This window comes from Triticum aestivum, chromosome 5B (genome assembly GCF_018294505.1).
Source record: "Triticum aestivum cultivar Chinese Spring chromosome 5B, IWGSC CS RefSeq v2.1, whole genome shotgun sequence".
NCBI lineage: Eukaryota > Viridiplantae > Streptophyta > Magnoliopsida > Poales > Poaceae > Triticum > Triticum aestivum.
The window spans coordinates 458,373,527-458,396,024 of NC_057807.1; the positions used below are offsets into that span (position 1 = coordinate 458,373,527).

General features: G+C 46.9%; 2 long non-coding RNA genes across 2 annotated transcripts; both read left to right on the forward strand.

Moving 5' to 3' along the window:
- The first annotated feature begins 381 nt into the window (after positions 1 to 381).
- LOC123116423 (uncharacterized) lies at positions 382 to 2,603 on the forward strand. Its single transcript, XR_006457069.1, has 3 exons — positions 382 to 499; positions 609 to 708; positions 2,521 to 2,603. It is a non-coding gene; the product is annotated as an uncharacterized lncRNA (long non-coding RNA).
- Positions 2,604 to 3,095: 492 nt separating this feature from the next.
- On the forward strand, positions 3,096 to 3,371 carry LOC123116424 (uncharacterized). The gene is made up of 2 exons (XR_006457070.1): positions 3,096 to 3,227; positions 3,308 to 3,371. It is a non-coding gene; the product is annotated as an uncharacterized lncRNA (long non-coding RNA).
- Positions 3,372 to 22,498: the final 19,127 nt, after the last annotated feature.

Here is a 22,498-nt window from a genome sequence, read left to right on the forward strand (position 1 = left end):
TTGATAGGATAATGTATGATCATGCTTTGTATAGAGCTGACCTCACATGGAACGTCCTATCCATCTTAAACTTCACCCAGGCTTGATACAATTGACCCTTTAATTTCCTAGAAATTCTCATCTTTGCCTGTGCAAATATTATTTTATTTGTCATACTCTTATACATTGAAGTTACATTTTATCCCATAGACTGATGGCCAAAGAAGATTTGGGAAGTTCCACTATGTTCCTACAGACTGTTGGCCAAAAAAGATTTGGGGGAAATAGCTCTAGAGAAGGATTGAGATGAAAATGGTAGAATCATGGTAGAACTGTTTATATTGTTGATTGAGACGGCGATTGTGATTTATTGCTTTTTACTAATTTTTTTTATCTTTTCTACTTTGCTCAGATAATTTATATAGGTTGTTCTTTCTTTAGTACCAATGAATAACTTGGTTACACGATATACTTGAAGACTGTAGTAGGAACAAAATGCTTGGCAGACCAAACTAATTAGGTAAGCTGAGAACTAATTAAACCCTAGAATAATTGGTTGCTAGTGATAGAATCATCTTGTACTGTTGTACATAACTAATTTTGGTTTCAACTTTGGTGTGGTCATGTAGCTTTGAAGTTTCCTGGAGACAGACTACTCTTGCATCATTATGTGCAACCCACAGGGATCTCGCTCGGTGAGACATGCACACCTATGCCACATCTTTACAAGTAAGTTTGTTTTGCTTAGCCATGGACAGTGAGGTCCCCCTTCTCTGATTTCTTCATTCCCAGTTCATTTATTTATTTGATATCAATATCTTTACTATAGGATTCATGTCCTTGCCAACTCTTCAATTGTTAATTGCACACTCAGAGTCTGGATATTGAATTAGCTACTTTTGCGATCCCCGGACTACACGAGTCAATAGAGCTGATGTTCATCAGTATTTCTGGATTGCCCATCTTTCGGTTGAGTTAAGGCTTTTTCTATTGTCTGGAAATGAAAATTATTTGATGTGCCCCTAGTATGATAAAAGAAGAGACTGCCCTTTTTCTTTGTAAAATTTTCCACACACGATGTTTTCGAGGATGATTTCAGAATTTATATGCTCATTGGTTCCATTACTCCTTTCCCCATTAACTCATATTAGACAGTGGTGTATAAAGGTTGCACCTGACTCTGTTTTCCAAGTAAATACAAATGAAGTTATATTACTTGCAACCTGCGACCCCTCTTCGCTAAACAAGAAAAGTAAAAATGATAACCTATCAGGCAGTAAAATTACGTGGCTGATCTCTGTTTTGTGCATGTTCGGTTGGGATTATGAGTTGTTCTACTTCCCTTAAGAGAGTTTATTTTCCTCTCATGAGATGCATACTTATATTTTTGGAATAAATGAATCTTTTGGGTTGTAACCTGTTCTTAGTAACGATGCCTTACCATCTACCTTCTGCTCTCCTTTATGTTGTTTTTTCTAAATTATTTCTATGGACTACTACCATAACTTGTTGGTTTAGTTTAGGTGTCTAGGAAGAATTTGCAGTCTTGCAGATGAATCATGATATCAGGTTTAGGCATGCACATGGCCACTAATCACAAAAAATGATATCTGATAAAGCCATCATCATGTCATGTAATTACTTGCAGAACAATTATATTGTTTTTTGGGCCGGTAAAGCGGAAACGGTAGGACTCTACAAGTCATGTGAGTGTTGTTTGATTATTTACTTTCTCAAGTGCGTGGATGTCGTTAGCATGTTTAGTATACGCACGGAGATATGCAAAGTGTAAAAATGGTTTCCTGGGATCGTTAGATTTTTTTTCTCCTCGAAACGAACGAAACGTTTGCCAGGGAGCGATCACCCCACCGAACGTTTTTGGTCGATCTGGGGGAGGAGCTGGACCGAACGATTCGCCCGAGGCCCCCACGCGAACATTTGCTCCTGCAGGCAAAAACAAAACTTTGACTAGGGCTTTACAGCCTCCAATTAGGCTAAAAAATGGCCCTGTTTTTTGTGACGCCTCAACACTTGGATCATCGCTCGAGGTTATCGCTTTTGAGTTTCAGGTGATAGGTTCTTTTTAATTGATTTTTTGGAAATCATGATGCTAAATATATGGATTGTGTCAGTTAGATAATTTATTGGCTCTTTGATGTGAATGGTGACATGATGCCAATGAAAATACATTTTGAACTGATAGTATTTGTATAGTTTAATTTTGACAGAGTATAGGAGCATACTCAATGTCTTCCGCTTTTTGTATGAGGTCGGCTTATCTTGCTTATAGTAATTAGCTAAATAAATATATGGGCATTTAAGAATATCTTTGCAATTAGGCCAGGCGTGAGAAAAATTTCAAAGACGATGATGTTCTCTTTTGGTGTATTTCTATTCTCCCTGTTCCAAATCTTTTTGTTTGGATGCCACTGGCACACCACATGTTGTTCTGAAGATATCATGCTATGGGACTTTTCAGTAGAACCTAAACAAAAGGAAGCTATGGTTTTACTTGCAACTTAGTTTTCACATCCTTCCCAGGTTTCACAAAAACATAAACATATGTTTGGATGGGTGTCCTTCCCCGCGACCTCGCTGTCTCCAACCCATCCACAGGTATTGCAACTCCTTCCCATCCAATTTATTCACTATTCGTCCTCTCTGCTGTGAGTTGGCGGTTAAAATCAATTCGTTTGGATAGGGAGGAGCAATTCAGTAATCATTTACGCACCATGTATAGGCTGAAAGATGAAAACTAAAGACCATGGAAAAGATAACACCATCTTTTATTGGAAAGATAGAGATAGAAAACTAAAAAAGAACATAGTATTAGCTTTTTTATTCAATGGAAATTCATACCGCGTGAGCCCTGAGGTTGAGAATGGGAAAATGACTAAACTTGTTCACAACACTAGCAGTAATCTTGACCTTTATTTAATTGGTTTTGTATTCTCGACCTATTTGCATATTTTTATAGATGAATTAGTCCCTGTGTTACTGGTTCACTTGCTACATGGCTCGAGCATGCTACTCCTAACCTAAGTGGTTGTTGGTCTCACTTTATTGATGGATGGGGGAGGTTTAGAATTTTCTTATGTTTGTTTGTATTTTCTTTCCAGATAATCTGCATGGTGCTACTTCAAATTTATGAATGGTTTGTCGGCATGTTACTGGGATTTAGAGGCAGAAACGTCTTACTCCTGACTACATGGAGTTCTCAATAAATTATTCTTGTCATTTTTTTCGAGGTGATGTTCGCTCCGGTTCCTCCTTCTCTACCCAGCAGTATGGGTAACTCAAAGCATAGATCTGATTGTGCTTCTTGCAGTCTATGCTTCCTATCTCCGGGTCATCCGCCTCCCAAAGACTACTCTGAGGTATGAAAGTAAAGCCCCTTCCTCCGCCTTAATGTTGATCGCGTTCATACCTGTGTTATATTTTTTGTGTGCAACCACAATAATGGTTCTTTATTTGTTTCATTTTGACATACATGTTTCTGGAATACTCTTACCTGCCATAAGACATGCAGTCAAAGTTGATTTTCTTATAAGCTAGAACATCACATAGCTAATTGATAGTTGCACCGCCTGATTCTTTTTACCTAGAAGGTCCTGATGCACATTGTATAGCAGACATAAAGTGTATGTAGTCTTCTTGACGAGGAGGTTTTACAATGATATAGATATAAAATAATTGGAATCATTGCAATGCATCATTTTTGGCACGGCCATCCTTTTTGGTATATAGTGTTTCCGATGACAAACATAGGGGATCTTTTGTACATATGCAAATTTCCATGTTCTTGTATTAGACCTTGGAACTTTGCAGTTATTGCAAGTTCTCTTACATATACTGTCTTCGGACTTTGTACTCCATTTTTAAATTTCAGAACTAGGATAGTTATATACCTCCTTGGAAGTGGCGGAGCTAGCATTTGACAGCAGGGTGGTCCGACCCAAAAAATTGATAAGCAAAATGACATCTGAATGTTCTAACAAACTATCAATATCTTATAGAAGGTCTTACAAACAACTAAAATTCTCAATTAATCTCAGTTTTGTACATGATATGTTAGCTTGCCTTTTGTAAGTATTTTTCGATCGAGTCGAATTAGGTGCTGCTATATATGGTGATTTGCATGAGCATAATACTGCTGTAGAAGACCATGCTAATCAAGCGAATATGCTTCTTTAGGAGAATCGAAATAACAGTCAGTCGTGGATGGATTAGAATGGAATATTTATTACCTTGGTGACAACGTCGGGTGGGCGTTGAATCGTGGACATGTCCCCCATGGATCTGGGCGGCTGGGCGAACAGATGGACCGAGCTCCCTCCTCCGCCCAAGAAGCAGCAGAGCTCCCTCCTCCGCCCAAGAAGCAGCCAGGGAAGCAGCACCGACGGCCGGAACAACATGGCGGATCCAAATTGCCACTCTCCTTTGTCCAGAGATGAACTGAGTGGCTGTCCCCATGAGAGGACACGGGCACAACCAAACCCACACACACACCAGACACGCGTGCATGGTGTCTTATCCGGTGGGAGACTACCGCTTGCTCCCGTTGAACCATTGTGTCCCACAACGCTTGCACCTGTCCACCCGTGAACGTTGTGCCCCACTGCCGCTTGCACCTGCCCACCTGTGAACTGCCGCTTGCACCCGTGAATATTGTGGCCCACCCAGAAAATGCATATCTGAGCGCTCGCAGGTGCCAGCCATCTATTCCAAGGAGAGAAAAAAAACTCTACTTCTAAGGAGTTTTTCTTTTCTTTCTAAAGGTCTCAGGTACTCTCTCCGTCCCATAATATAAAATACTTTTTGACACTACATCAGTGTTAAAAAATGTCTTACATTATGGGACGGAGGGAATAGGTTTTATTCACATAAACAAGTGTGACGACCGGTCAAAATCTTACCACTCAATTATTATTTTCAAAAATGATCCATATCTATTATCAATGTTCATTGAAAATACAAAGCATATCAAACATATAAAAATTACATTGAGATTCCAAGACCATCTCGCATAGCCACTACTGTCGTGGACGCTAGCCAGGAAGTCTTCATGCATGTGCCCCTTGTTCAATACGTGGAGCTGCAATCGTCATTGTTGAACCCTTGCCTAGATCTGAAGCATCTGACATCAAATCCCGTCACATGATGAGAAACCCTAACCTCATCACCCCAAGTAGACGACAGTAATCTATGATAGAGCTTCGTCGGCTATGTTCAAATGGACTGAAAGATAAACTCGAAGAATTAGTGCCATCATCCACTCGAGTGTCGACCTATGAGGACTAAAAAACCTGACCTAAACTACTAACCGAATCGAAGGCATCGAGATTCCCATCCCCATCATCGATCGACGGAGCGGTAGAAAAGGGAAGGTGAATCCACGGGCTCGCCGGTGAAGTTTCGAGGGGAGAGTTTGCCCTAGCCACCTAGAGTTTACTCTCCCCGAACAGCAAGCGACCGAACGAAAACACATGTCCGAGCGCTCCCAACCATCCATTCCCAAGGAGTTTTTTTTCCTTTTGAGGGTCTATATTCTCTAAGAGTTTTTATTCACCTAAACAAGTGTGATGTGAGATAATTAAAAAAGATATTTATCTTTCCGACCGACATCGGACCTCCTATAGTTTTGAGCAACGTCTCGAAGCAACCAGAGATAGTTTCTGATAGACTTTGGTCAATGTATCCTGGCCAGCATGCTTCAATGGTTACTAAAACAGCCACCTTTTGTTTCATATCAATGAGACCAAGATCTTTCCCCTTTCGAAGAACTCCGAGCAAGCTATATATAAACTGTAGTCTCCCCTTGCTGCTTCTATGGTGAAAATAGTATATGAGCTCACTGCATATAGTATATAAGCTATTCTTTTGTGCATCGTTTCCAATCTTATGTGCTCACTGCATATAGTATATGAGCTATTCTTTTCAAGCAAGAAATATATTAATGCATTCTCTCACAATAAGTAACTTACACATGGCCTTTGCGCCATTGGCGCAACGGGTCATCTAGTTTAATTAAATTGGAGTCAGTTAACCCGAAGGGAAAAAACCTATTTTAGGTGGTTAGGGTACGTGAGGACCTGAGGTGTATATGAAGCAATTGAGGACAACACGTGACATCTATATGTCAATTTTTAGAGAGAAAGAGCACATGGGACCAGGTTGTATATTTAATCAGGATAAGATTCATCATGCTATTTTCCATGTAGCCCAGGTCATGCATGTAGCTTTTTCAAAGATAAATCTTAAGCATGCATGTCACCTCACGCTAGCAATGTGAACGAAATATTTTTTAGTTAATTTTTTTTGAACTGCACGTAATCTTTACCTAATAATAAAGCAAATTGGGTTTTTTCGTCCGTCATGGAATTTTTTAGAAAAGTCCCTCTATTTCAAAGAATTCAACTCACAGTCCCGTTTTAAGCTAAAATAAATTGTTATTTTTGTATTTTACACAAAAGTCCCCGTCTTTTCTCAAAATCAACCCGCCATCCAGATTTAAGTCACGCCCGAACCGTTATTTTACATTTTTCGAAAATCCCCCTGATGTTTTAGGTAATTCATCCGCGGATCATATTTAAGTCAAATAAATGCTTTTTAAAATCATCCATATCTTTTAAGCCATAACTCCGATTTAAACATGTTATATATGAAATTTAATTAGAAAAATATGTAGAATATGAATATGAGATTAGTTTTACCTGTTAAGTATTTTTAAATATTATTTTGGAATATATTTGAGTCAAACCAAATGATTTTCTAAATTATCTGTATCTTTTAAACCGTAACTTCGATTTTAACATATTATATATGAAATTTTATTAGAAAAATGTGTGGAATCTAGATATGATGTTAATTTTACCTATTAAATATTTTTAAAATATTTTTATGGAAGTAAACTTATAATTTATAGTGCAAGATCCTTTTTTTCATACCGGCGGCGATCCTGATTGCAAATAAACACCCCACTATAACCATGTACGGAAAAGAAAATATCAATAACTACATGTGCATACCTCTGAAAAATGTCGCAAGGAAAACAACAGATTTCTCATCGCGAGAGTGAGAGAAAGCGAGCGAGAGAGAGAGAGGGAGAGAGAGGGAGAGAGAGACGCCTTAGGATTAACCATATTCAACACACTTTTTTGTTGTTTTGTGTGAACACCGAGGCCATCATCGGCAAGGGTGAGAAGGAGGATAAGCGGCAACACAAATATGATGCCTCGCAAAAATAAAGGAGATCGACCTATTGTGGTCTTGAGTGATGGTTGTTGAGTTAAGAGTGTGTGTTATATTTTCTCTCCCGTTGCAACGCACGGGCTCTTTTGCTAGTAGATCTAATAATCACACCAGTGTTTTCTTTGCGTACAGCCTAAGGGCAGCAATGTTTTTTTTCTTTTTGAGATGGAGAACTCTTAGATCAAATCCATTAATTACGTCTTTTAAGTTTGGGTCCACCAAATCAACGACCAGATGTTTCTAATTATTGTGGTAATTTCCAGCTTATTTTCTTTTTCTCATTAACCCGTCAAGCACTTTTTATATATAATAGATGTACAATTTGCATCAATTTCATAATCATATTCTTTTTATCCTCAATGAGAACCTCGTTCTCGGGGGTGCACGCAATAGAAGAAGAAAAATCCATAACGACAAAAAGTGATAAACAAGAATGCACACCAAAAACAGATCTAACGAGAAAACGGCAAGCAAAAAAGAGGGTGAATAAAACGACAATTTTTTGTGAAGTGGGGAGAGGAAAAAATGAGAGGCAAATGGAAAATAATGTAAATTGCGAGGAGATGAGATTTGTGATTAGGAACCTGGTTGATGTTGAAGATCCTCCCCGACAACGACGCCAGGAATTCCTTTTGATATCTGCTAGAACTACGTCGGTATTTTCCCAAAGAGGAAGGGATGATGCAATATAGCGACGGTAGGTATTTCCCTCAGTGATGAGACCAAGGTTATCGAACCAGTAGGAGAACCTCCTCACACCACATAAACAACACCTGCACAAAAATAACAAATACTCGCAACCCGACATGTTAAAGTGGTTGTCAATCCATTTCGGGTACGGCCCCTCAAGATAGGCAAATACCATGAGGTAAAAGTGGTAGATAGGATAAATAGATAGCAGAACAAATAAATTACAGCAAGGTATTTTTGTATTTTTGGTTTAATAGATCAGAAAATAAATGCAAAGGAAAATAGATCGCAAAGGCAAATATGATGAAAAGAGACCCGGGGGCCATAGGTTTCACTAGTGGCTTCTCTCGAGAAAAATAGCAAATGGTGGGAAAATAATTACTGTTGGGCAATTGATAGAACTTCAAATAATCATGATGATATCTAGGCAATGATCATTATATAGGCATCACGCCCAAGATTAGTAGACCGACTCCTGCCTGCATCTACTACTATTACTCCACACATCAACCGCTATCCAGCATGCATCTATTGTATTAAGTTCATGGAGAAATGGAGTAATGCAATAAGAACGATGGCATGATGTAGACAAGATCTATTTATGTAGAAATAGACCCCATCTTGTTATCCTTAATAGCAATGATACATACCTGTTGTTTCCCCTTCTATCACTGGGATCAAGCACCGTAAGATCGAACACATCACAAAGCACCTCCTCCCATTGCAAGATAAATAGATTAAGTTGGCCAAACAAAACCCAAATATTGGAGAAGAAATACGAGGCTATAAGCGATCATGCATATAAGAGATCAAAGAAGACTCAAATAACTTTCATAGATAAAAATATAGATCTGATGATAAACTCAAAATTCATCTGACCCCAACAAACACACCGCAAAAAGGCTTACATCATATGGATCTCCAAGAGACCATTGTATTGATAATCAAGAGAGAGAGAGAGAGGAAGCCATCTAGCTACTAACTACGGACCCGAAGGTCTACAAAGAACTACTCACGCATCATCGGAGAGGCATCAATGGAAGTGGTGAACCCCTCCATGATGGTGTCTCGATTGGATCTAGTGGTTCTGGACTCTGCGGCGGCTGGAATTGATTTTCATCGACTCCCCTAGGGTTTCTGGAATATTGGGATATTTATATAGCAAGAGGCGGTTCAGGGGGCACCCGAGGTGGGCACAGCCCACTTGGGCGCATCTAGGCCCCCAGGCGCGCCCTGGTGGGTGATGCCCCCCCTCGAGGCACCCCCAGGTGCTTCCTTGGCCCACCGGAAGTCTTCTGGCCCAAAAAAATCCTCAAAAAGTTTCACTGCGTTTGGACTCCGTTTGATATTGATTTCCTGCGATGTAAAAAACATGCAGAAAACAACAACTCGCACTGGGCACTATGTCAATAGGTTAGTACCAAAAAATGATATAAAATGACTATAAAATGATTGTAAAACATCCAAGAATGATAGTATAATAGCATGGAACAATAAAAAAATGTAGATACGTTGGAGACGTATCATGTATCAAGTTTACTACTATCGTTTTCTGCATGTCAAGTATATGTTCCTATGACCATGAGATTATGCAACTCACTGACACCGAAGGACTACCTTGTGTGTACCAAACCTTGCAACGTAACTGGGTGACTGTAAAGGTGCTCTACAGGTATATCCGAGGGTGTCTGTTGGTTGGCATGGATCAAGACTGGGATTTGTCACTCCGTATGACGGAGAGGTATCTCAGGGTCCACTTGGTAATACAACATCACAATGGGCTTGCAAGCAATGTGACTAACGTGTTAGCCATGGGATCTTGTATTACGAAACAAGTAAAGAGACTTGCCGGTAACGATATTGAACTAGGTATGGTGATACCGACGATCGAATCTCGGGCAATTAACATACCGATAGACAAAGGGAACTACATTAGGATTAGTTGAATCCTTGACGTCGAAGGTTCGACCGATAAAGATCTTCATAGAATATGTAGGAAAAAATATGGGCATCCAGATCCCGCTATTTGTTATTGACCGTAGAGGTGTTTCGGTCATGTCTGCGCAATTCTCAAACCGGTAGGGTCTACACGCTTAACGTTTGGTGACGCTATAAGTATAGTTGAGTTGTTATGGTGGTTACTGAAGGTTTTTAGGAGTCCCCGATGAGATCTCGAACATGACGAGGAACTCCAGAAGGGTCTGGAGGTGAAGATTGATATATAGGACGAAGGGTATCAGAGTCTAAAAGTGTTCCAGGGGCACCAGGTTATGGCCAGCATGACCAAAGGGGGATTCGAGGACCCCGGGCAAGTGTTGGTGGGCCTCATGGGCCAAGGGGAGGGAGCACATCAGCCCACTAAGGGGCTGTGCGCCACCAAGTCCGCATCCCATGTTAATAGAGGAGGTGGTACGCCCCCCTAGGGCTGCCGCCTCCACCTGGCTTGGGGGCAAGTCACCCTAGGGATTCCTAGGGGAGCCCCGATCTCCCTTGGCCGCCCCCCTAGGGGAAACCCTAGGGACGCCACCACCTCCATTCCCCTATATATAGAGGTGGAGCGTGAGGGCAGCCGCACCCCTACACGCCGCGACACTGCCCTTCCTCTCCCTCGTAGTCCTTCTTCTCCATAGTGCTTAGCGAAGCTCTTCTGAAATTCCACCACCACCGCCGCCGCCACGTCGTCGTGCTGCCGGAGGACTTGAGCTGCTACTTCACCATCGCTCGCTGGATTGAGGAGGTGAAGGCGTCATCAAGCCGTACGTGTGTTGAACGCGGAGGTGTTGTCTGTTCGGCACTCTTGGATTGGGAGTTCACGGGACGGATCGTGATTGGATCGCGAAGACGTTCGACTACATCAACCGCGTTTCTTAACGCTTCCGTGCGATCTACAAGGGTATGTAGATGCAATCTATCCTCTCGTAGATATCCATCTCCTAGATTGATGTTGGTGAGCATAGGAATTTTTTTGTTTCCCATGCAACGTTCTTCAACAGTGGAATCAGAGCTAGGTCTATGCTTAGATGACATCACAAGCAGAACACAAAGGAGTTTGTGGGCATTGATATTCAGATTGCTTCCTTGGTCTTTTCTTGATTCAGTGGTATTGCAGGATGAAGCGGCCCGGACCAACTTTACATGTCCACGTACATGAGACCGGTTCCATTGACTGACATGTAACTTTGTTGCATAAAGATGGCTAGCAGGTGTCTGTCTCTCCCACCTTAGTTGAATCGGATTCGACAAAGGCGGTCCTTGTAGAAGGTTAAATAGCAACTTGCATATCACCGTTGTGGCTTTGCATAGGTAAGAATCCTTCTTGCTAGATACCCATAGCAGTCACCTAAAACATGCAACAACAAATTAGAGGATGTCTAACTTGTTTTTGCAGGGTATGTTGTGATATAATATGGCCAAAGACATGATGATATATATTTTATGTATGAGATGATCATGTTTGTATTAGTTTATATCGACTTGCATGTCGATGCATACGGCAACCGGTAGGATCCATAGGGTTGTCTTTAATTATTGTATGACCCGCGTGTCAATCATTAAGCGCTATGTAATGCTTTACTTTATTGCTAAATGGTAGCAATAGTAGTAGAAGCATAGTTGGCGTGACAACCCCGATGGTGGCACGATGATGGAGATCATAGTGTCATGCCGGTAATGATGGAGATCATGCCGGTGCTTTGGAGATGGAGATCAAAAGCAAAAGATGATGGCCATATCATGTCGCTTATGATTTGCATGTGATGTTAATCCTTTTATGCATCTTATTTTTCTTAGGACGATGGTAGCATTATATGGTGATCCCTCAATAAGATTTCAAGATAAAACTGTGTTCTCCCAAGTGTGCACCATTGCGAAAATTCATTTTGAAGCACCACGTGATGATCGGGTGTGATAGACTCTACGTTTGCATACAACGGGTGCAAGCCAGCTTTGCACATGCGGAACACTTGGGTTAAACTTGACGAGCCTAGCATGTACGGACATGGCGTCAGAACGCAAGAGACCGAAAGGTCAAACATGTGTCATATAGTAGATATGATTAACATGGAGATGTTCACCATTGAAACCACCTCATCTCACGTGATGATCGGGCTTGGGTTGGTGCATTTGGATCATGTTACACTCGGACGACTGGAGGGATGTTGCTTCTTCTTGAGCTTGAGTTGATTTTCCCCTGAAGAGGAAAGAGTGATGCAACAAAATGGAGATAAGTATTTCACTCATTTAGAGAACCAAGGTATCAATCCAGTAGGAGACGACGCACAAATCACCAAGACCTGCACAAACAATCAAACAACTTCCACCCAACGTGATAAAGGGTTGTCAATCCCTTCACGGTTACTTGCAAAAGTGAGATCTGATAGAGATAGAATAAACTAAACAAAAGATAAAGTAAATATTTTTGGTATTTTTGGTTTATAGACCGGAAATAAAAAAATTGCAAAATAGTAGATCGGAAACTTATATGATGGAAAATAGACCAAGGGGCCATAGGTTTCACTAGTGGCTTCTCTCAAGATAGCAAATAATACGGTGGGTGAACAAATTACTGTCAAGCAATTGATACAAAAGCGCAAAGTTATGAAGATATCTAAGTCAATGATTATGAAATGTAGGCATCACGTCCGTGTCAAGTAGACCGACTCCTGCCTGCATCTACTACTATTACTCCACACATCGACCGACTCCTGCTTGAATCTAGAGTACTAAGTTCATGAAGAACAGAGTAATGCATTAAGTAAGATGACATGACGTAGAGGAATGAACTCAAGCAATATGATGTAAACCCCATCTTTTTATCCTCGATGGCAACAATACAATACGTGCCTCGCTGCCCCTACTATCACTGGGAAAGGACACTGCAAGATTGAACCCAAAGCTAAGCACTTCTCCCATTGCAAGAAAAACCAATCTATTTGGCCAAACTAAACTGATAGTTCGAAGAGAATTACAAAGATACAAATCATGCATATAAGAATTCAGAGAAGAGATAAGTTGGTCATAAATCCACAATCATCGGATCTCAATAAACACACCACAAAAGAAGATTACATCAGATAGATCTCCAAGAATATCTAGGAGAACATGGTATTGAGAATCAAAGAGAGAGAAGAAGCCATCTAGCTACTAGCTATGGACCCGTAGGTCTGAGGTAAACTACTCACGCTTCATCGGAAGGGCAATAGAGTTGATGTAGAAGCCTTCTGTGATTGAATCCCCCTCCGGCGGGGTGCCGGAAAAGGCCCCTGGATGGGATCTCACGGGTATAGAAGGTTGCGGCGGTGGATAAGTGTTTTCGTGGATGCTTATGGTGGTTTGGGAATATATGTGAATATATAGGGCCAAGGGTTAGGTCAGAAGAGTCCCGAGGAGGCGGCAAGGCAGTGGGCGTGCCCTACCCCCCTAGGCGTGCCCTCCCCCCTTGCCGCCGCCTCGCGGATCTTCTAGCTTCATCTCCAAGTCTCCGGGCTGTCTTCTGGTCCAAGAAAAATGATTGCGAAGGTTTTATTCCGTTTGGACTCCATTTGGTATCCCTTTTATGCGAAGCTCAAAAACAAGGAAAAACAGAAACTGGCACTGGGCTCTAGGTTAGTAGGTTAGTCCCAAAAATAATATAAAATAGCATATTAATGCATATAGAACATCCAAAACAGATAATTTAATAGCATGGTACAATAAAGAATTATAGATACGTTGAAGATGTATCAGATGTCGATTTGAGTGGGAGTTCTTAAGTAATAGGATCAATTGAACTCATTATCATGAACAATAGTATAAAGTTGCCTTTGCGAATTTATGTTGTAGACCAATGGCTCGCGCAGTAGCTCCCCTGAACTTCAATGTTCCTAGAGAAAGCTAAGTTGAAAGATGATGGAAGTAACTTTGTGGACTGGGCCTGTAATCTGAGGATTATCCTCACGGCTGCCCAAAAGGCTTATGTCCTTGATGCACTGCTTGGTGCGCGACCCCCTCTAGCAACTGCGAACGATGTGAACGCCTGACAGTCGTGTGTTGATGACTACTCAATAGTTCAGTGTGCCATGTTGTATGGTTTAGAGCCAGGACTTTAAAGGCGTTTTGAACATCATGGGGCATATGAGATGTTCCAGGAGTTGAAGTTTATCTTTGAGAAGAATGCCCAGATCGAGAGGTATGAGACCTCCGATAAGTTCTATGCCTGCAAGATGGAGGAAAACGGGTCTGTCAGTGAGCACATACTCAGAATGTCTGGGTACTAAATCCGTCTGGCTGAGTTGGGTGTTGAGCTCTCGCCAGAGGCTGTCACTAACAGAGTTATTCAATCTCTACCACCTAGCTATAAGAGCTTTGTGTTGAACTATACCATGCAAGGGTTGAACAAGTCACTCTCCGAGCTGCTCGCGATGCTGAAAGTCATTGAGTCAGACATCCATAAGGAGAGCCCCATCTTCCTTGGCCGCCGCCTCCCTAGGGGAAACCCTAGGGGTACCATCCCCTCCTTCCTTCCCGTATATATAGAGGTGGAGAGGGAGGGCAGCCGCACCCCTACACGCCATGGTGCTGCCCCTCCTCTCCCTCGTAGTCCTTCTTCTTCTCCGTAGTGCTTAGCGAAGCTCTGCTAAAATTCCACCACCACCGCCACCACCATGCCGTCGTGCTGCCGGAGGACTTGAGCTACTACTTCACCATCACTCGTTGGATCGAGGAGGTGAAGGCGTCATCAAGCCGTACGTGTGTTGAATGCGGAGGTGCCGTCCGTTCGGCACTTGGATCGGGAGTTTGCGGGACGGATCATGATTGGATTGCGAAGACGTTTGACTACATCAACTATGTTTCTTAACGTTTCTGCTTAGCAATCGACAAGGGTATGTAGATGTAATCTCTCCTCTCATAGATGTCCATCTCCTAGATTGATCTTGGTGAGTGAAGGAGGCTGCTCGAAATATCAACTCGGCGACATGACAAGCCAACCGCCTCAAACAGAAGGAAAAGGAAGCGGCACCGCTCAAAAAGAAGGGCGGCTGCGGCGGCGGGTGTGGGCATGGTGCAGGGGGCGGACGGGGCTTGGGCCGCGAGCTTCTACCATCCTCGTCCATGCATACGACATCCTGTATGGAACAATAAAAGGCTCCCTACTTCTATGATGCCCAACACGTAGTTCCAGGCATCTGCCACTGGGCACCTGCCTTATTGCATCGACATCAATGCCACGCCGCTCGTTTTTCTCCGAGTCTGCATCACTGCAACTTGTCCGGTTGTAGATGCCGGGTGTGGAGTAGCTCGGTGTCCACTCTCTGTTTGCCAGTATATGTTGGAGATATGCCCTAGAGGAAATCATGTATGATGACATTTCCTATGTATTTATGAATAAAGATAGTCCTTGGACATTATCAATGATGTTTATCATCAAGTACGTGACTTGTTCGTGGGACTATGCATTGTATGATGACTGTCCTAAAAGGTCCCTAATCGAAAGGGCTGTGTGGATGTGCAGCCGACTAGACTAGCATATGACACGGTGGATGACTCGGTCTCACTGGCCATGAAGCATTGGATGCTAGCCGGATAATATGGACTCTAAAAGATCCGGTCAGATTCGACATAGTCGGATGCGAGTCCAGATAAGGTTTGAGTCAGACAGACCCAACTACGAGACGCAACGATAAGTCATCTATGAGTCTCTAGTATAACATATGTTCTATGTGCTAAGACCTGAGCTGTCGCATGTACTCGGGATGGTGACCGACCTGTTTTGGGCCAAACAAACGCTACTCTATAACTGGATGGCTATAAACGTAGGTTTCTGGTTTGTCCAGACCCATGTCGCGAGATATTGTCAAGCAAGATGAGATTTGCCCCTTCGGTCAGAAGAGATATACTCTGGGTCCCTCGTGTGATCCGACCAAGATAAGCATGGCCATGCGACAAGGATTATGAGATAATCCGGTTTGTGGTCAGCATCACTAGAACGAGAAAGAGGTCGGGCTAGCACAAGGATGATAGACTCGTCTTGAGCCCAACAACATATATCATGTGACAAAGATAACAGAAGTGTGATATGTTGTAGAGGTTTGCCAACTGGCTTTTGTCGGATGTTGGGTTCCAGCAGACCCCTAAGGTTCGAAGTCTGGGGTGCGTGCGAAGATCTTCCCCCTACCACTCCACGTCCGATCGCCTCGCGAGAATCTAAGCTAAATGATGAACAACACGAGGGACACAAGATTTATATTGGTTTGGGCCACCGTTGTGGTGTAATACCCTACTCCAGTGTGTGGTGTGGTGGATTGCCTCAGGGGCTGATGATGAATAGTACAAAGGATGAATAGCCTCGCGAGAGGTGTTCTTGAGCTGGTGCGATGAACTGCTCGGGTGAGTTCGATCGCCTGTCGATCTAATGAGAACTTGATCCCGTCGCTTCTACTATGGTGGCTAGCCCTATATATGGAGGCCCTGGTCCTCTTCCCAAATATTGAGCGGGAAGGGCGCCAACAACGGCCATTTTGAAGGGGAACATCTAGTACAAGTTGTCCTGACTAAAGTTGGTCCTCGGCTGCCAAAGGCACTGGCAATGACACCATCTTGGGCTCCACGGTGACCTCCATCCTGCCGTCCTGCTGATCTTGGTCTCGTTGCATTGAAGTGGCAACCTTTGCCTGATGCCTCGGTACTCCACGCCTATGCTTTCCCCCTTTGCACCAAAGATGAAACAAGGACACTGCACGGGCCGGCGCCCGCCTAGTGCCCGCCTGGTCTCGATCGTCACGGCTGGCGTCACGAGCACTTCGTGAGGTACCCCTGCCTTGATCTCTCCGCCTCCTCATGAGCCTGCCTGGCGAGGCCGCTCCTGAAGAGGCCTCGTGTCGTCCGCCCCACGAGGCTCAGCCCCTCACGAGGGTCTTGAGTCTTGCGTTGATGAAGATGGGCCGCACTGGGCCACCATTCGAGCCACGCCGCAGGCCGCATGAAGGCAAGTCTGGGGACCCCCGTTCCCAGAACGCCGATAATAGCCCCCGGGCCCAAGGCACGCTCGGACTTGGCTTAGCAAAGAAGCGAAGGGGCAAGTGCGGAGCGCCGCGGGCCCCATCAGCCTGCGGCCTTGGGCGCCGCTTGGCAGTTGATTAGACGTGGGCGTCTCCGCTTCCCCATGCTGCCTCGGCAACTGCCCGACTTGACAAGTCCCTACATGCAGAAATGAGTCATGATTACCTGAGATCGTGGAGGCCGACGATTGGCCTCCTCCGGTTATAAATGCGGGAGAGCGCAGGCCCCCGCTGCATAGCGTCCCCTTGCTTCTTCTTTCTCCCCATCCCAGTTGCTCGCTGTGTTCTATGGCGCCGCCAAATAGGTTCTCGGCCATGGAGAAGGGAAAGGCTCGTCGGGAAGGGCCTGACTCTCCCTCGCCCAAACACGGCCGGGGTCGTCCCCGCAAGCATCTTGCGACTCCCGCAGCGGCTCCCCGCGGTCGCGGCTGCGATCTCCCGCGTGGCGATGAGCGCCTGGTGAGTGAAGGAGGGCGCGTCGTGGCCGCGCGGCCTCCCAGGCTGCACTTCCATTCGGCGGAGGTGCTGCCGGAGTTCGTCGTGTGGTCAGTGGACCCAACCGGCAGCTGGCTCCAGCTTCCCCGCTTCTTTGCAGGTGAACTCCCGGTCGGCGCTCCTGGCGGCCTCTGGCTTCAAGCGGATGGTTGCTACAGCAGGGCCTCCTGGGCCTCCCTAGAGATCTTTGTCGCCGGGAACGTGGCTCTGGCCTGCGGCTGGAAAACATTTGCCCGCACGCGTGGCCTGATCCGGCGGTGCACCCTGCATTTCAAGTTTGACGGTGACACCACCCTCTACATGAGGGTGTTCGAGGAAGATGGCCGCCGCGCTGGGTGCTGCCCTGAAGATGATGACGTCAGCCGGGTGCCTAGCCTCGGCGATGGTCGAGACGAAGACGAAGGTGGGTGTGTGGCGGTGGTGTTTGCATCTTGCCAAGCCTCGGCGGCTCTCCTTCGGATGGCAGCTCCTCCAACGGTGGCTATGACCAGCCACCACGTCGTCGCGCTCGCCTTGAGGGAGGTAGCGGGTCAGCCCGTCGTCGCGCCTCGGTGAAGCATGAGGAGGGGTCTGACTGAGCTCCGGAGGCAGTATGAGCCCTCGCCATGAGCCGGTGCCGGGCAAGCCGTGTCTATTTTGTTTCCCTCCCTTTCCTGCTTAAGGAGAGAGTAGTGTGGGGCCCCGTAGGGGCGTGCTGGACTATTGCCGTTTAACTATTATGCTACTTTCATTGTTCCCATGCTGTGTTTTGGTGCTGCGTGCTCGTATGTAGGAACCACTTAGCTCGGGGGGGGGGGGGGGGCTTGCCACAGTCTTTGCTTCTCGAGGCTGCGGCCTCGTCGCGCGCTTTGTGGCATGCAAGGATTAGTCAGGAGAGGTAACTTTCGGTCTCGGTCGTGAGGGCAACCAACTCAGGTCCTGTGTTCACGTCGCGATGCCCGTGGGGCACGGACCGGGAGGAGTGCTTCCGCGGTGGACTTGGATAGGAAATCCTCACGAGACTGGGTCAGAAAGCGCTCGCGAGGGCACCCGCGCAGCCCCCTTGTGAGAATTGCGAAAGAGAAAACGAGTCTGGTGGGCGACAAAGACAGAGAATCACGGGTCGGGGATGGCAACAATGCTGAAAGCAACTCCAATAAAATTTCAAAATAAGGATGAACAAGCCAACTGCAGAAAGCAAATGAAAAAGCTGCGTCCGGCACCTAATCTAGTCTTCGACGTCTTCTCACCAGCGCGGAACTAAGTGCTGCCACTGGGCGTGGGAGGGAGCCCCCAAGGCCCGAGGGCGGCTCTCCGGAGACTCCGGGGTGTGTACAGCCCCAACTCATTATTACGTGAGAGTGTCACGGGCAGCGAGGTTCACAGGCATTAGCCTTCTTCACAGGCTCCGGGCCTTTCTCGGGGCGATGAGCTTCACAGGCGTTGGCCTTCTTCACAGGCACTGGGCCTTTCTCGGTACAACTAGCTTCACAGGCGTTGGCCTTCTTCACAGGCACCGGGCCTTTCTCGGTACAACTAGCTTCACAGGCGTTGGCCTTCTTCACAGGCACCGGGCCTTTGTCGGTACAACTAGCTTCACAGGCGCCGGGCCTTCTTTCAAGGGTAGAACTTCCGGAGGTGCTGGATGTTCCACGCGTTCGGGATGGGCACCCCTGCTGAGTCTCCAAGTGCGCGGCGCCAGTCCTGGAGACACGAACAACCTTGAACGGGCCCTCCCACATGGGCAAGAGCTTGTGCAACCCTTCCCTGGTGAGCACCCGCCTGAGCACAAGGTCACCTACCTCCAGGGGCGAAGCTACGTATAGCTACCCGGTGTCACTGGCACCGGGTGCAATTTGCATGCACTTATCAGCTTAGTGTGTAGGCCATTCAATTGTTTGATATGTAGGCATGTGTTCTTCTATATGGACACCGGGTAATTTTAAGTCTGGATCCGCCCCTGCCTACCTCGAGGGTCCTGGGGCGGATGTTGCGGCAGTGGTACCGCCGCAACGCCTGTTGGTACCTCGCTGCTCGAAGCGCAGCCTCCCGATGGTGTTCCTCTCCCAGCACGAGGTCCACCCGCTGCATGGCATCCTGCTATGCCTCGTCAAAAGCCAGGACCCGCACGGAGCGATGCCTGACCTCATGAGGAAGGACCGCCTCAACCCCGTAGATGAGGAAGAACGGGGTTTCACCGGTTGACTTGGTAGTAGTTGTGCAGATGGACCATAGCACAGACTGAAGCTCGTCGTGCCAGCCCCTGCCACAGACCTCCAGCTTCTTCTTGAAGGTCCGGGTTTTGAGGCCTTTCAGGACCTCCGCATTGGCGCGTTCAGCCTGGTCGTTGCTCCGAGGGTGTGCCACCAAAGCGTAGCATATCTGCGTTCCAAGGTTAGCACAATATGTTTTGAAGAGATTGCTGGTGAATTGCGAACGGTTGTCGGTGATGATGCGATTAGGCACCCCAAACTGGCTCATGAGGCCCTTGATGAACTTGACCGCTGAGCCAGCCGGGATGGTGCGGACGGCTTCCACCTCTGCCCACTTTGTGAACTTGTTGATGGCGACGTAGAGGTAGCGGTAGCCCCCTGGCGCCCGGGGAAACGGGCCAAGGATGTCCAGTCCCCAGACTGCGAATGGCCATGAAAGGGGGATGGTTTGCAGACCCTGAGCCGGCTGATGGATCTGCTTAGTGTGGAACTGACAGGCTTCACAAGCTTTTACCAGTTCGGTCGCATCGTTGAGTGCCGTTTGCCAATAGAACCCGCTCCGGAATGCCTTTCCGACGAGGGTCCGTGAAGACGAGTGGTGCCCACAGTCCCCACCGTGAATGTCTTCCAGTAACTCTTTCCCTTGCTCCGTGGAGATGCAACACAGGGAAACATCATTCGGCCGCTTTCGGTAGAGTTCTCCGTCTTGGATGCAGTAGGCCGTGGCCTGCCGCACCACGTGTTCTGCGTCCTCCTCCTTCTCTGGCAGAGTCCCTTGCATCAGGTAATCTTTGAATTCCGCAGTCCAACATCCCTCGCGAGGCTCTAGTGCCAGGAGCAGGTGAGCTCCTGAGGTCGGGCCGCATGCCGGGGCTCTCAAGGCAGGAGGTTGAGGGAGCTCCTCCCGAGGCTGCGCTGTACTTGGTTGCGTCGGTGCTGCTGAGGGTCTGAAGAGTCGTTCCTCAAAGACATCGGGCTCCTGAGGCAGCCGCCAGGACGCCCTCCTGGCAATGTCATCAGCCTCTTGATTAGTGCCGCGGGGCACGTGCTGCAACTCTAACCCCCTAAACTACTTCTCCATCCTGTGGACCTCCGCAAGATATGCTTCCATGTGCTTGTCCTTTGGCTCGTATACCTTGCTGGAGAAGTTGACGAGGAGTTGTGAATCGCCCTTGATGATGAGGCGCTTTACCCCCAAGGCGGCTGCAGCTTTCAAGCCTGCTTCAGGCCCTCGTATTCTGCTATGTTATTGGAGACCTTCTCTCCATTCTGGAAGTAGAGCTGCACGGCATAATAGAGCTTGTCCTGAGTGGGAGATATGAGCACTGCGCCCGCCCCTGCGCCATGTCGCGAGAATGACCCGTCGAAGTACATGACCCAGCCGTCCGGTGCTTCACTTCCTGGGGAAAGTGACTGATCCTCGTCCGCTTCGAGCCCTGGTGCCTCCGTCCATTCCGCCACGAAATCCGCAAGCGCGGCTCCCTTGATGACCCTGGTCATGCTGAATTCTAGCTGAAATGCTTGCAACTCAATGTTCCATTCAGCGACCCTTCCAGCTGAGTTGGGGCTCCTGAGTACCCTTTCCAAGGGATATGCCGAGATGACCTTGATGGGGTGACCTTGAAAGTAGTGCCACATCTTGCGTGAGGCCACTAGCAACGCAAGGAGGAGTTTCTGAGGCATGGGGTATCGTGCCCTCGCGTCACATAGCACCGTGCTAACGAAGTACACAGGATGCTCGACGAGGTTGAGAGTGCTGGTGTGGCCTGCGTCTTCCGGAGGTTGAGGCGCCTCCTGAGATGATGGATCCCCCGGCACCTGGTCTCCTGGCGGGGCCTCCTCCGCCCTGGGTGCGTCCCCCTGCTGAGGCTGATCCCCATCTGCTGCGGTCATGGTCTTCGTGAGGCTTTCCTGGCCTTCTTCCACTTCGGCCGGGGCTGCGACTATCGCGGTCTTGGCTCGGCGCTCCTCCCGAACCGCCACCAGGGCTACGCTGGCGGAGTACGGCGTGGCTGCAAGGTAGAGCACCAAGGGCTCCTGAAGGCGCGGAGCTACCATCACTGGAGGGCTGGTAAGGTACTTCTTGAGATCTTGGAATCCTTTGTCAGCCTCTTCAGTCCATTCGAACGGGCCCTTCTTCTTCATCAGCTTGAAGAAGGGCAGTGCTCGTTCCCCTAGCTTGGAGATGAAGCGTCCCAACGCGGTTACTCGCCCGGTGAGCTTCTGCATTTCTCTGAGGGTCTTCGGCGGACTCATGTCTTCGACTGCCTTGACCTTCTCTGGGTTAGCCTCGATACCTCTGTGCGACACGAGGAAGCCCAAAAGCTTGCCTGAAGGGACTCCGAATACACACTTCTCTGGGTTGAGTCGCAGGTCCACTTTGCAAAGACTCGCGAAGGTTTCTTCCAGGTCCTGTATCAGGGTCTCCGCCTCCCGAGACTTCACCAGGATGTCGTCGACGTAGGCCTCGGCGTTTCTACCGAGCTGCCGGCCCAAGGCAATGTGCATCAGTCGCTGAAAGGCCGCACCCGCGTTGCGCAACCCGAACGGCATGCAGGTATAGGAGTATACTCCGCACGGGGTCAGGAAGGTCATTTTCTCCACATCTTCCACCACCATCTTAATTTGGTGATAGCCTAAGAAGGCATCCAGGAAGCACAGCAAGTCGCACTCGGTGGTGGAATCAACGATCTGGTCGATGCAAGGGAGCAGGAATGGATCCTGATGGCAGGCCTTGTTGAGGTTGGTGAAGTCGACGCACATGCGCTCTTTCCCCCCTTTTTCGGCACAACAACAGGGTTGGCCAGCCATTCAGGATAGCGAACCTCGCGAATGACACTGGCAGCCTCCAACTTG